Source organism: Calonectris borealis, chromosome 5 (genome assembly GCF_964195595.1).
Source record: "Calonectris borealis chromosome 5, bCalBor7.hap1.2, whole genome shotgun sequence".
NCBI classification, from domain to species: domain Eukaryota; kingdom Metazoa; phylum Chordata; class Aves; order Procellariiformes; family Procellariidae; genus Calonectris; species Calonectris borealis.
Genome location: NC_134316.1, coordinates 14172580 through 14184330, shown reverse-complemented (window position 1 = coordinate 14184330; position 11751 = coordinate 14172580). Strand labels below are relative to the sequence as shown.

General features: G+C 44.9%; 1 long non-coding RNA gene across 1 annotated transcript; it reads right to left on the bottom strand.

Moving 5' to 3' along the window:
* Nucleotides 1-10657: 10657 nt before the first annotated feature.
* Nucleotides 10658-11458, bottom strand: LOC142083251 (uncharacterized). Its single transcript, XR_012674003.1, has 2 exons — nt 10783-11458; nt 10658-10751 (listed from the first exon to the last, which is right to left on the bottom strand). It is a non-coding gene; the product is annotated as an uncharacterized LOC142083251 (long non-coding RNA).
* Between the last annotated feature and the right edge of the window lie 293 nt (nt 11459-11751).

Here is an 11751-nt window from a genome sequence, read left to right as displayed (position 1 = left end):
TGCTTTCACCGGTCAGCTCTCTGTAAGTACAATGGTTTCTTCACCATTGCTCCAGCGCGAGGTTGGTGTTCTGCCATAAAGTTGCAGGGCCCAACCCAGTTAAGGCACTGTTAATCCAAGTAAGGTTATTAAATGTTTCTATAAGGAATGAATTGTTCAGAGAGCAGATGCATCAGTATCTCAGCCTAAACCTTTAATTGGCTCAAACGTTTTGGCTTGTTGACAGTATCGGTGGAGAGGCCAAAGACGACATGAACGTGATGACACCCTTCTGTCACTTCCTGCTCAGGAGTGCTCAAGGTGACTAAAAAAGCAAATTAATGGGGCAGTCCCTGCAGTTGCAAAGAAAACAAGTATGACTTCATCCCCCAAAGTTTATCCAATAGGCTAGTGCTATTGCATATGGTAAGTTATGCATGGAAAGTTAAGTATGTCCTTTGCAGGCAACGGCATTGTCTTCATGTAGCTTATTACTATAGGCTCAACCCTACCACATGAGAAGAACGAAAAGCTTTTCTGTCTCCAGTGAGTTGGCATCTCTCTTTGAGGATAGAATTTCACGCTTTATATTTCTATAATAAACCAAACAAATTATACTAATTTAAGAGTAATTGTGGATGCCAGACAAACAAGAAACACCAGCTTTAGACTGTCTTCTAGAATTGGCAGAAGTATTATCCAGCTCTGACCATTTGGCACCCTTAGTTTTATAGCATCCTAGTAAAGTGCAAACAGGCCTACAATCATTTACAAAGGAAAAGGAGCGGGGGATTGTAACGTCACCCCGCAATAATAGCCCTTTTAATGAATATTATAATGATTGCAAACTCTACAGATCCACATACTCACTGCACTTTATGGCAATTCAAACATGCTTCATACGGTCAGGTTCTCCCAGCTGTAGACTTCCTTTCTTCAGCAATTTCTTATACTTGTTCGGGATTTCTAACTGTTGAGAAGCCTACCTGAGAGAAATTCCTAATACATTCAACAGGAGGAGCACAATTGCTGCCTCTATGTAGGGTACCATCAAATATCTCATTTACATAGTTTTAAGTACACATCACACTCACCTCCAGCATCCCAGCTGGCAATTTCCAGGGTAAAAAAGACAAAAATCCCTTGCTCTACTGACGACATGACCTTCTACTGACGACATGACCTACGATATGCAGCTCTGAAACAAGGCATACTGGTCCTCTCTTCCAGGCAGACTCACACTTGCCCACCCAAAGGTGCATTTCCACCAGCTGGCTTCCCAGCATGAACGTATTTCTGCTATGCAACCCAGCTACTTCCTCCCTCTACTTATTAAAAGACCAGGTGACACAGTAAATACAGCAGGAACACCTGCACACATTTCCCAGTGGCTATTGCCAGCCTGAAGAGCAGGCTTGGTGTTTGGGGTATCTTAATTCTGCCCTGGTGTACAGGTCTTAACGCCTCTTCTGGTTTCCAGAGACTAATCTTTGTTATAGTTGATGTTCTGGAAGTAAAATAAGGTTGTTTGGCAATTTTACCTCTAAATAAGGTGTTTTCTCCTCTGAATAAAGAGCTCCATGTCCCATGACAGACTTGTATTTTCAGTTCCTGAGTTACCTAGTTTCTTCTCTGCCTATATAAATTAGACCTTCCTTCATAGTTATTTTGATAACCTGATGAAAACATAGCTGTATATTTGCTTGTTTAGAAAACATTCTGCAGTCATTTTGAATTGGGTGTCACACTCTGACTTGATCTAACTTGTGACAAAGTTTACAATGTGATGTGCTTTATGGAACAAAGTCAAATTTTCATAGGCAGCATAGTTTGTAGATGAACCATGTCACCAACACACCCACCCACTGGAGTTAGCTCAGTGGAAATAATTTGCCAATAAGCCCTACTTTCTGTTTTCCCCTCTTATCTGTGCTGACCCTTCCCTGGTTCATTCTGGCTTTCTCATTCCACCAGGTTAACTCTATGCCAGAACTGTGAGTTGAGTTGACCAAGCAAAGGCGCTGAGGAGCTGGTGCAACAGAATCTTAGGGAGAGAAAGACGTTTTCCTTTTGCCAGTGGTAAGTTGTTAGATTCATTTGGTCATATCACATGTAACCCATCCTTCACGCAACGTGGTGCTTTCATGTCAGATAGCGCAACAGGCGTGTTTGCCCAGCGCTCAGCAAATCCTGCTGCATCTAGGCAGGTTCATAGTGTCTCTGCTTGGGAGCTCCCAACATGAAAACTGAGGTTCAAAGGAATAAATAGCTCCCTATGAGATCAGCTCACTCCTGCCCAAGTTTATCACTCTTCAGTTGCTGTCAGCTTTCCCAGTATCCCAGCCCTGTGCTGAGGTGCACATCAGTACTCGCCTTCTACAGCCAGCGCTGCCGGGGACTGCAGAGCGTGGTGTAGCTCACGGCAGGGCGAATGACCCCCTCTCGCGGGCCAGGAGCAGCGGGAAGCGCAAAGGGAGAACCAGCACAACGCGGCACCAGCATCAGCGGGGTTTGGACCCTCACGGCACCCGCGCTCCCCGCCTGTGCGGATGCTTGGAAGCGGGCTGCGCGGCTGAAAGGCTCCGCGGCAACACGCCATTGCAGCCAGCTCTCGGATAACCCTCCTCCTCCGGCAGTGCCTGCCTTTCACGGAGCAGGCGCCGAGCACCAGCTCGCCCCGGGGAGCGGAGCCAGCAGCCCCGCGCCAGAGCGGGCAGTGCCCCGCGCCCGGCTCCGCCGCGGCTGCGAGCGCAGGCCGCCCCCTGCCGGCGCCGCGCCGCCACCGCAGCGCCACCGCGGGCCCGGGCGCGCCCAGCCGCGGAGTTGCCCGCACCGGCACGGCCAGGCTCCGCAGCGGGGGGGCCAGGCTCCCGCACCGGCACGGCCAGGCTCCGCAGCGGGGGGACCAGGCTCCCGCACCGGCACGGCCAGGCTCCGCAGCGGGGGGGCCAGGCTCCCGCACCGGCACGGCCAGGCTCCGCAGCGGGGGGGCCAGGCTCCCGCACCGGCACGGCCAGGCTCCGCAGCTCGCCGAAGAAGGTTCTTCACGCTCACCGTGGGCGTAACAGCGCTCCGCGACCGCTCTGAGGTGCTGCATGGCGGAGTCCTTGAAGTAAAACCTTGAGACACCTTCGGCGACTCCCCTCGGGAATAACCGCTCCCCGGTCTGCCTTTCCCAGAAATGGCTTTAGGGCCGTGCCTAGCAACTCTGTACTTCTTTTGCCTCATATAGCTATGCATTTTGTTTTATCTACCAAGTCTAAGGGTCCTACGAATGTAATGGAGATCAACAAAAAGGAAGACTATGGCTTAAGAAAGGCTAACTTCACAGGAGAGAGAGACTTGATTTGGTAGCACTCAAATGTTCTCGCCTCCTTTAGAAATATGTGCTGAAGGAATTTTAAAATGTTTTGATCTGATCATTAGCTAGAAGTTTAACAAATGCAAGCCTACTGTAATTAATGACACTACTGTGATCAAGTACAGAATGTATTTAGAAAGACTGCTTCTGCAGAATTCAAATGAAAACAATTTCCTCTTCTAAATAAATATTTCTTCTCATGTTACATTTCCACTCTTCTGCTTCTCAGCTTTTTCAAAGAATCACAATCTTCTGGAAAGTAGTTTATTCCACACAGTGTTTTATATTGTTCAGAGGATTTGCAGTCGCTTTCTATCATGAGACGTATTTGCTGTTATGCACCATAAGTAGTTATCCCATGAACAGTTTATGGTACCCTCCCTGCAATCTTGGCATTTCATGAACACTTTACTAGCATCCCGGTACAAATATCTGAATGGAGTGTATTAACTAGACTTCCCTTTCACAGCAAAAATGTTAGATGCAAAAAGTAGCAATATTTGTAATTGCTTATCCAAATGTGAGAACCTAAGGGGTTCCCTTTTGACAGAGAGTGTCCTGTGAAGAAAGCCACCGGATTAAACTGGGATTTCCCTCCTCCCCTTCTAAGTGTTGATGGATCTCTTCTCTAAAACCCTACAGCACTGTACATCACTGGTATGGCAGTGCTTCCTAGACCACAGCTGACCCTAGCAGATCTGCTCTTTCAAACACATTTCCTGATACTCAGGTTTCAACCCGATATACTTAAAAGCTGATTTATTTCAGTGCTGCTGAGCTCACTTTTGACAATGGGAGTGACATGGGGTTAAGAGGCATACTTTGTTCAGCCCTTAAGTCAGAGACTGAGCTTTGAGTAGAGGAGAAAAAGCCACTTGAAAATGGGTAGCTGTGTGTTTGTGTATATATGTATGGATGTGCGTGTAGGAAGAATTTCCTCTGCGGGGAACAGCTGGAGAACAACTTTGACAACAAACTGTGCTAAATTCCAAAGATTATGTCATACAGTCTCCGTTTTTGCTTTGGAGAAATATTTTTACTCAGTATTTATATTGTAGCAACATATACAGTCCCTCCAAAATGGACTAGGATTTGACAATAAAAACACAAAGTAAAATGACAATCTTTCCTCCGACGAGTTTGAGTTACAAGTCCTTCTAATATAAGCACACTAGAAAAAGTATTGATGAGCTTTGCTTATGCCTGAGGAGTATGAGTTTTTATATCATATTTTAGCAAACTGTCAGAGAAAATTGAGTCACAATATGTATTGCCTTGTGGAAACCCAGGTCAGTTGGTTTAAGAAAAAAAATAGCTGCCCATGGGCTTTATTTGAGACTGCAGCAATTTATACATCTAATTTATTTTTAATTAATTAGCCTTATTCATTTCTATCTGGGATTATTTTTCTTTTGAAATGTAATATTAACTCTAGGCATACTTCTTTCTCAGTGCTACTGGGATCTATCAATACCTGGTGACTTCAACGGAAGCTGAGAGCTCAGCACTTTCCAGCATCAGGCCTGGCGTCTGTAACCCAAGCAAATGCACTGCCGGGGGAGGGCTCCGAAGTCCGGCTAATTGCAAGACAATAGGCACGAATAGGAGCTGCAGATCTGCCTCCCGGTCCCAGGGTGCACTGTGAGCAGTTAGGACACGCGTCCACGTATACTGCCTGTGCCGGCAGGTGTGAAATCGCATCCTGCTGCCTCAACTATATGTATTATTTCCCAGAAGTTTCTGCTCCTTGTGTGGTCTATAATTTGCAAGATATGGCCTAGTCAGATATCCACACACATCCTGTGTTGATAGGTCTAATATGATTGCTTTTTAAAGGCTGAAGATTTTTGGAAGGGTAGTTTCATATCCTCAGCCATGTAATCAGGAAAAAACCTTCATTTTTGATCATCAGCTTTACAAATAATAATTATTTGTATTTTCCACGCATAATTATTTGTATTTTAAAAGGTTAAATGTTTCTGGAGCAAGGATTACGCCAACTGATTCATGTATCCTTTCATACACTAAGAAAAACAAATTATATGATCTTGTCCTTACAACACCACCTGTTTAATGAGACTGGGGTGATTAGCGATCACAACTTAGAAATTAGTTTGGAATTGTTGCAGCGCAAACCCTGCCTCCCTCCCTCTGCAAGATAACAGATGAGGGAAAATCCTTCCCCACTGTGCTCAGTCTCAAAGACACAAGCGGATGACAAACGGAGGAGAGTGCTATAAATCTAAGCAAATTAATTGGTGTAGCTTTGTTAGCTGCTTGGTTTGTTTTTAAGAGGGGAACCTGAAGTAGGATGCGGTACAGCAAAGAAAACAGTAATTATTAAAAGTAACAGAAAAAGAAACAGAGAAGAGAGGTGCACAGAGTTCATTTCTTTTTCCTAGTCATGGTCAGCAAGCAGAACCTTATGATTATAATGAACCTTTAAATGTGTTTTGTAGGAGTCAATACACAAATTGGGATCAGGGATTCCCCTCGTGTTTAATTAGCAATCTGAGGAAAGAGGACAACAACATTTGTAGCAGAAGTTAGTGGGCCATAAAGGCCAGGCATGGCAGTAGCTATATTAGATCAGCTGGAGATGATGAGGCTAAATTTTGAAGGACTATAAAGGTAAAGTTAAAACCACATTTCCTGCAGAGCTGCAAAGAGCTAGGACAAGGACTCTGGGAAAAGGATGGCACAGCTAATTAACATTTTTCTTAGTGAATTACTTTAATGGCATTGTAAATCCTAGTTTAGATTTCTTCCTGAGTTTTTTTTTTTCTTCAAGACCTCTTCTGTTTTAATTGATTAGTATGCCGTTCTAGATGAAGATAACAAGGAAAACCTGGTGTCTTGAATTGGCAGAACTTATTCATTAGTCTTAGATAAGTCTTTAATAGGTATTAACAAGAGAACCCTGTATTATCAACTACTGATTTTCTTTTCCTCCAGTTATCTGATCTTCTTTACACAAGACCAAAGTATCTTAAAAACTATTCATGTCACAAATTTAACTAGATATGTAAGTATCATCAGTTTAGTGATCGGTGTTGATTTACAATGGGGGGGCTAATCTTTCTTCCCAAACATTAGACAAATAGTTTGTGTGAGATTGAGGAGAAAAAAATAGGATATCAGAAGTTTCCAAATCAGTGAATTTGAAAGGCTGAGTGAAACAAATCGGGAAAAGGGTGTGTTGACCCCACTAGAGGCAAGAGAGAGAAGGCTGTAGATGATGGCTGTGAAAAGCTCGTTTCACAAGTTTCACACTTCAGATTTCTTCCTCTTTCTCGCTTTAATGTAAGCTGAAGGGGGCAGGAATAGGACTAAAAGAAAAAAACCCACAATTTAGAAAAGAAGCGTTGATCTTTTTGTTCATTCTTTCTTACTTTGTGTAAGATTAACTTACTTTGTGTGACTTTCCTTTTCTTAAAATATAACAGACTTTTGTATTTACCAAGTAATTCTTGTTTAAAAGAACAGTTACCTAGTTTTGGCTTGATGCAGCTGAGATAAGGGCCAGAACAATTAGTTCTGTAGTATGAAATGAGAAACAACTCTTTATATAAATACCATGCAACTGGGTATTATACACAAAATTGGATTAGTACAGCGGTGACAACTATGGTTTCTGGAAGCTGTGAACCACTAGTTCACCACAAGAAAACAAAAAACACATGAGAGGAAAGAGCATAATATTGATCGAGTGGCTAATGATGTTAAGTGCTGACCATCATCTGCTGATGCTATATTGAGCATATGCGAGAGACGGATTGTGAGAGTTCTCCCAAGGCAGGGTGCTGCGATGCCTCAAGCATCCCCTATCTTCTTGTCCTACGAGCAGCACTGCTGATTTCACTGCAGGTAGTCTGCATTTAAACATGCTTTAAGTCTAATCAGGACACAGAGCATCCCAGGAATTACAAAATAAAATTACAAATAAAAAAAAAAAAGATGGAGCCAGACTCTTCTAGTGGTGCCCAGTGAAAGGACATGAGGCAACAGGCACAAATTGCAATACAGGAAATTTTACTTAAACATAAAGAAAGAAATTATTTACTGTGAGGGTGGTCAAACATGGGAACAGGTTGCCCAGAGAGGCTGTGGAGTCGCCATCCTCGAAGATACTCCAAACCCGAGTGAACACGGCCCTGAGCAACCTGCTCTATTTGACCCCACTTTTGAGCAGGGGTTTGGACTAGACAGTCTCTGGAGATCCCTTGCAGCCTCAGCTCTTCTGTGATCCCATGAAACTGAAAAGTTCAACTACCCTTGTTTAAAGCCCAAGCTTAGTACCCTGTGGGGTAAACTGAAACAAAACATGATTTTTCAAATCATCCATGTATGTCACCTGTGCATACAAAACAGTGGCAGTAACCTGTCTTCAGAACTCTACACTGATGTAACTCCTGGCCCTAAAACAGGAACCCAGCACATACGATCTTCTGTAACACTTGATGCCAAGTGTATGTAAAAACCAAAAGCTGAGGGAGGTTCAGAGGAGTAAGATATCTCTTACGGAGCAGAATGCATCTCTTGCCCCCCCCCCCTCCCTGGCAGTGCATGTTACTGGTAGCTCAGGTATATGTGGATGGCCTTATTTTTTTACGGGACTCTGTACCAAAATTAAAAGAGGTCAGCTCTCATTAACCCATAGCTTTCTATCTTCTTCAAACGATGATGGTACAGAGCTACTTGTGCTGGCTTTGCAGCTGTCATCTCATTGAATCCTGAGGTTTTCCCTGCCTGCCTAGCTGCTGAAGAAAGGCAGACACCTGAGCCAGTTAAATCCAAAAGAAAGAAAGGCTATGAGGATGGCAGAAGCTGGGTTTGTCAAGAGGAAACTCAGGCAGTTTTGTCCTTTCAGTTAGATATGCTCAAGACTTGAAACTATTACCAGGAATTTTGCAGTGCCAAGAAAGGAGAGTGGAGAAAAAACAATGCTGGTGGGTGTGTGCGTGTGAAAAGTTAAAAACTGGTTTCTGCAGACTGATGGTGGACTACCATTTACTTCAGCAGATTTTAAAGAAGGAACCATAAAAAAACAACACAGCTAAATCTGTAGAACTTGTAAAGAATAAATATGCTTAAAAACTTACTTGTTATGGATGCTTAAAAATAACTTTTATTTCCAATGGAATTTTTTAAATTAAGGTTTTTTTCCCCTCACTTTTTAAATGTGGCTAGCAAACAAGCTGGAGTTCTGAGGATGGGGAGCAAAATGGGGTGCATAGGGCAGGAAGATAAGAGATTACCAAGGGAGTAACTTCTGGTGCTATTTGGACAGAGGACAAGGTTTTCTTTTAAATACCTTTTCACTGGGCAGCTTTCACATGTTTATTTTTGATTGCTGCTGAATTTTTCTCTCATCAAGCAGTTGGAAAAATGATGCATGTCTAATCCTCGTAGTTACTGAAATGTAATCATATGCTAGTTAAGCAAATAATCTCGTTCAGGTTGAAGAGAACTGTATAATGGATAAAACACAGAGCTGATGAAGAATATTTGTATCATGTAACATTTCTCACTGAAAAATAACGAAATGTGGATATTGCAGCAAAACATTAAAGCATTGGCTTTAAGCCAAAGTATGGGAAAAAGTGGAACACACTTGCAATATTCAAAATAAGGTGGTTCTGATGCATACAAACTTAAAAGTGCCTTTTCTGTCCAAAATTATATACTTGCTCATAGTAAAAACACAAAAATGAAATGGGGTTGCACAAAATTGTTAAACTATTACCACGGACCTGGACCAAAAGATTTATATGGCTAAACAGGAGAGACTTGTGACTCTGTTCCTATATTTGACAAAGCTCATTTACACTAACACCAAAAAACACTTGACCCAAAACAATCAGTTCAGGGCCCGATCCCACTTGCTCTGAAGTCAATGTCAGCTCTGGTGGGAATTCAAGAGCAGGACTGAGTGCATGTCTAACATGTAGGTGACATTAATATTTTGTCTATGCAAGCGTAGAATAAAAAGTGTAAGTGAATTGTGCATTTTTGCTAAAAAAAAAAAAATTAACTCCATGACTCACCATTTTTTGTTACATTTAACTTTTACTGGGGGACAAGGGAGACGTCATCCTAATTTTGAAATATTCTTATTTTTAAAAGCTACAGGCACTATTTTTCCCACACTGTTACATTTGCCCTTCCCACTATAGACAGAGGGGCAGAATTTATATGTAACTGTCTGGAAATCTCTCTACAGGATCTAAAAATAGCCTTTCAGTTTATGAGAATTTTGCAATGATAAACTACATCTTGTAGTTTGTTGAAACGGGAGTGCTGAGCATGATTGGAGAGAAGGAATTCCCAGGTCTCCAGAAGTTAAGTAAATTTGTTGCTGTTTCTAATACGTAATATGAAAGTATTTCCTAATCTCATCATTAGCCCAGAGCTCAGCATTGCTGTCTTGAGACTTGGACTAGACTAACTTTGAGAACACTTCATGCTGAGGTAGAAGAAGAAAGTATTTCTTAGCAGGAATCTTTATCAGTTTTTATATCATGGCAATTTGGGATATGAGCAAGCAAAGCAGTGGTGTAGTGAAAAGTGAAGATAAAAATGGAATGTGTACTTGCAGCAGCCTCGGAAATACTTAAGAGGCAAATCTGTACTTGTAGTTAATAATAGCTTAACATACAAGGGGAAGGAAAGGTGGTGTTAACAGCAAAAAAAAGAAGGAATGAGGAACAGGAGACAATCTTGTCATGAGTACAGAAAGCCTATGAGGCTTTAACTTGTTTTAAAGTTCTCACGTTCAGTAGCATTTAATTTATTTCATATAAACCAAACACTTCTTTTTTTTCAGATTTAAATACTTGCAGAGCTACCAGTACATTAATCTTCGACTGAAGATAATATGCAGTCCTTTTGAAGGACTTTTCATCACTACCTTTTGAGAACATTTTACGACGGGATCTTAGGAGACCCAGTCCATGGCTCTGTATCTCCTTCTTGTAAACACTTTTACATCTGCTTGTTCATATCAAGATAGACAGCCGTTTCTTTGCAAATAGTGTTCCCGATTTACACCCCTTACAAAGCTAATGATCAAATGAGTGCAAAATACTAACGAGTGGTATTTTTCCCTCAGCACCCCTCCATGCATGGAAGTTCCTTGGCGGGGGTAGGGAAGGGGTGTCCTGTGGCAGCTGGCAGAAGGGGAATGGAGTGGAGCGTGACTGGAGCACAAAGCTGCTGCATTTGCAAAGCACATATTGTTCTGTTGTTGTTTGAGGGTTTTTGGCGAGCAATGGAGTTGAGGGATGAAGAGATGTGTTAATAATTAAGGCAAATAACTACACTTGATAATTATATTTTAAATGAGGGGATCACTTCACATACTGGAATTTTGTGCAGTGATTGAATTACAATGTACTACTTCTTTTAAACTCTGCTTCTGGGTAGCCGAGTTCATGAACTACTGATCTCCGTCACAGGCTGTGACTTCAGACCGTGTTCCCGCTGCCAGCGCCGCAGAGAAGAGACCCAGCGCTCCTGGAAGCGAACAACTCGCGTGCGCGCAATTTTGAGTGAAAGTGCAGGAAAGCACCGTGCTATGCGCAATGTTGACACCCCCCCAAAAAAAAAAAAAAAAAAAAAAAAAGGAGGAGAGAGAGAAACTCCCAGACACCAACAGCAGCGCAACTGCAGAATTCAAACGAGCCGTTCCTGCCGACAGCCTCCCTAAGCCTCTCCGGCGACCGCGCAGGCCGAGCCCGGCGCTCCGCTGGGGCCCGCCGCCCGCCCGCCCGCAGCTGGAGCCCCCTGAGAGCCCTCGACCGCAGGGCAGGGCTGGGTCCCGGGCCGGCTGCTCTGCCAGCCGCCGCGGGGCGAGCTCACCCGGCCGGCCGGCTGGGAAACGCCCGGGACGCGGCCGCTGCTCCCGGTCCGTGTTTTAGGCGCCGAGCCCCCTCCGCCCCTGCCCAGCCGCTTCACGCGGGGGATCCGCCGCGGCCAGGGGCCAGCGCGGCGCCCCTCGGCCCCCTCAGCGGGGACGGCCCGCGCCCCTCTCGGGCTGGCAGCCGGGCCGCCCGCGCCCGCCGGCCGCTGACAGGCCCGCGCGCCGGCCGTTAACGGCCAGGCTGCTGGCACGCCACCTGCCGGTGCCTCGGGGAGCGGCCCCGGCCACCTCCGGCGGCAGAGCGTGCGGCCGCGCAGCGAGGGCAGCGCCTGCCCCCGGCGGAAGGGAGGACGGCGCGCCGGGCCGCCCGCCCCGCGTGTGCGGCGGGGACGGGGCGCTGCTTCCGCGCGAGGAGGGGCGAAAAGGGAGGGGCGGGGCGGGCGGCGGAGGGGGCGACACCGCCGCGGGCCGATTGGCTGCTCAGCGCCAGGAGGCGCGCTCCGCATTCGCAGCGCTCTTTGATAGGCCGGCGGCAGTAAATGGAGGCGGG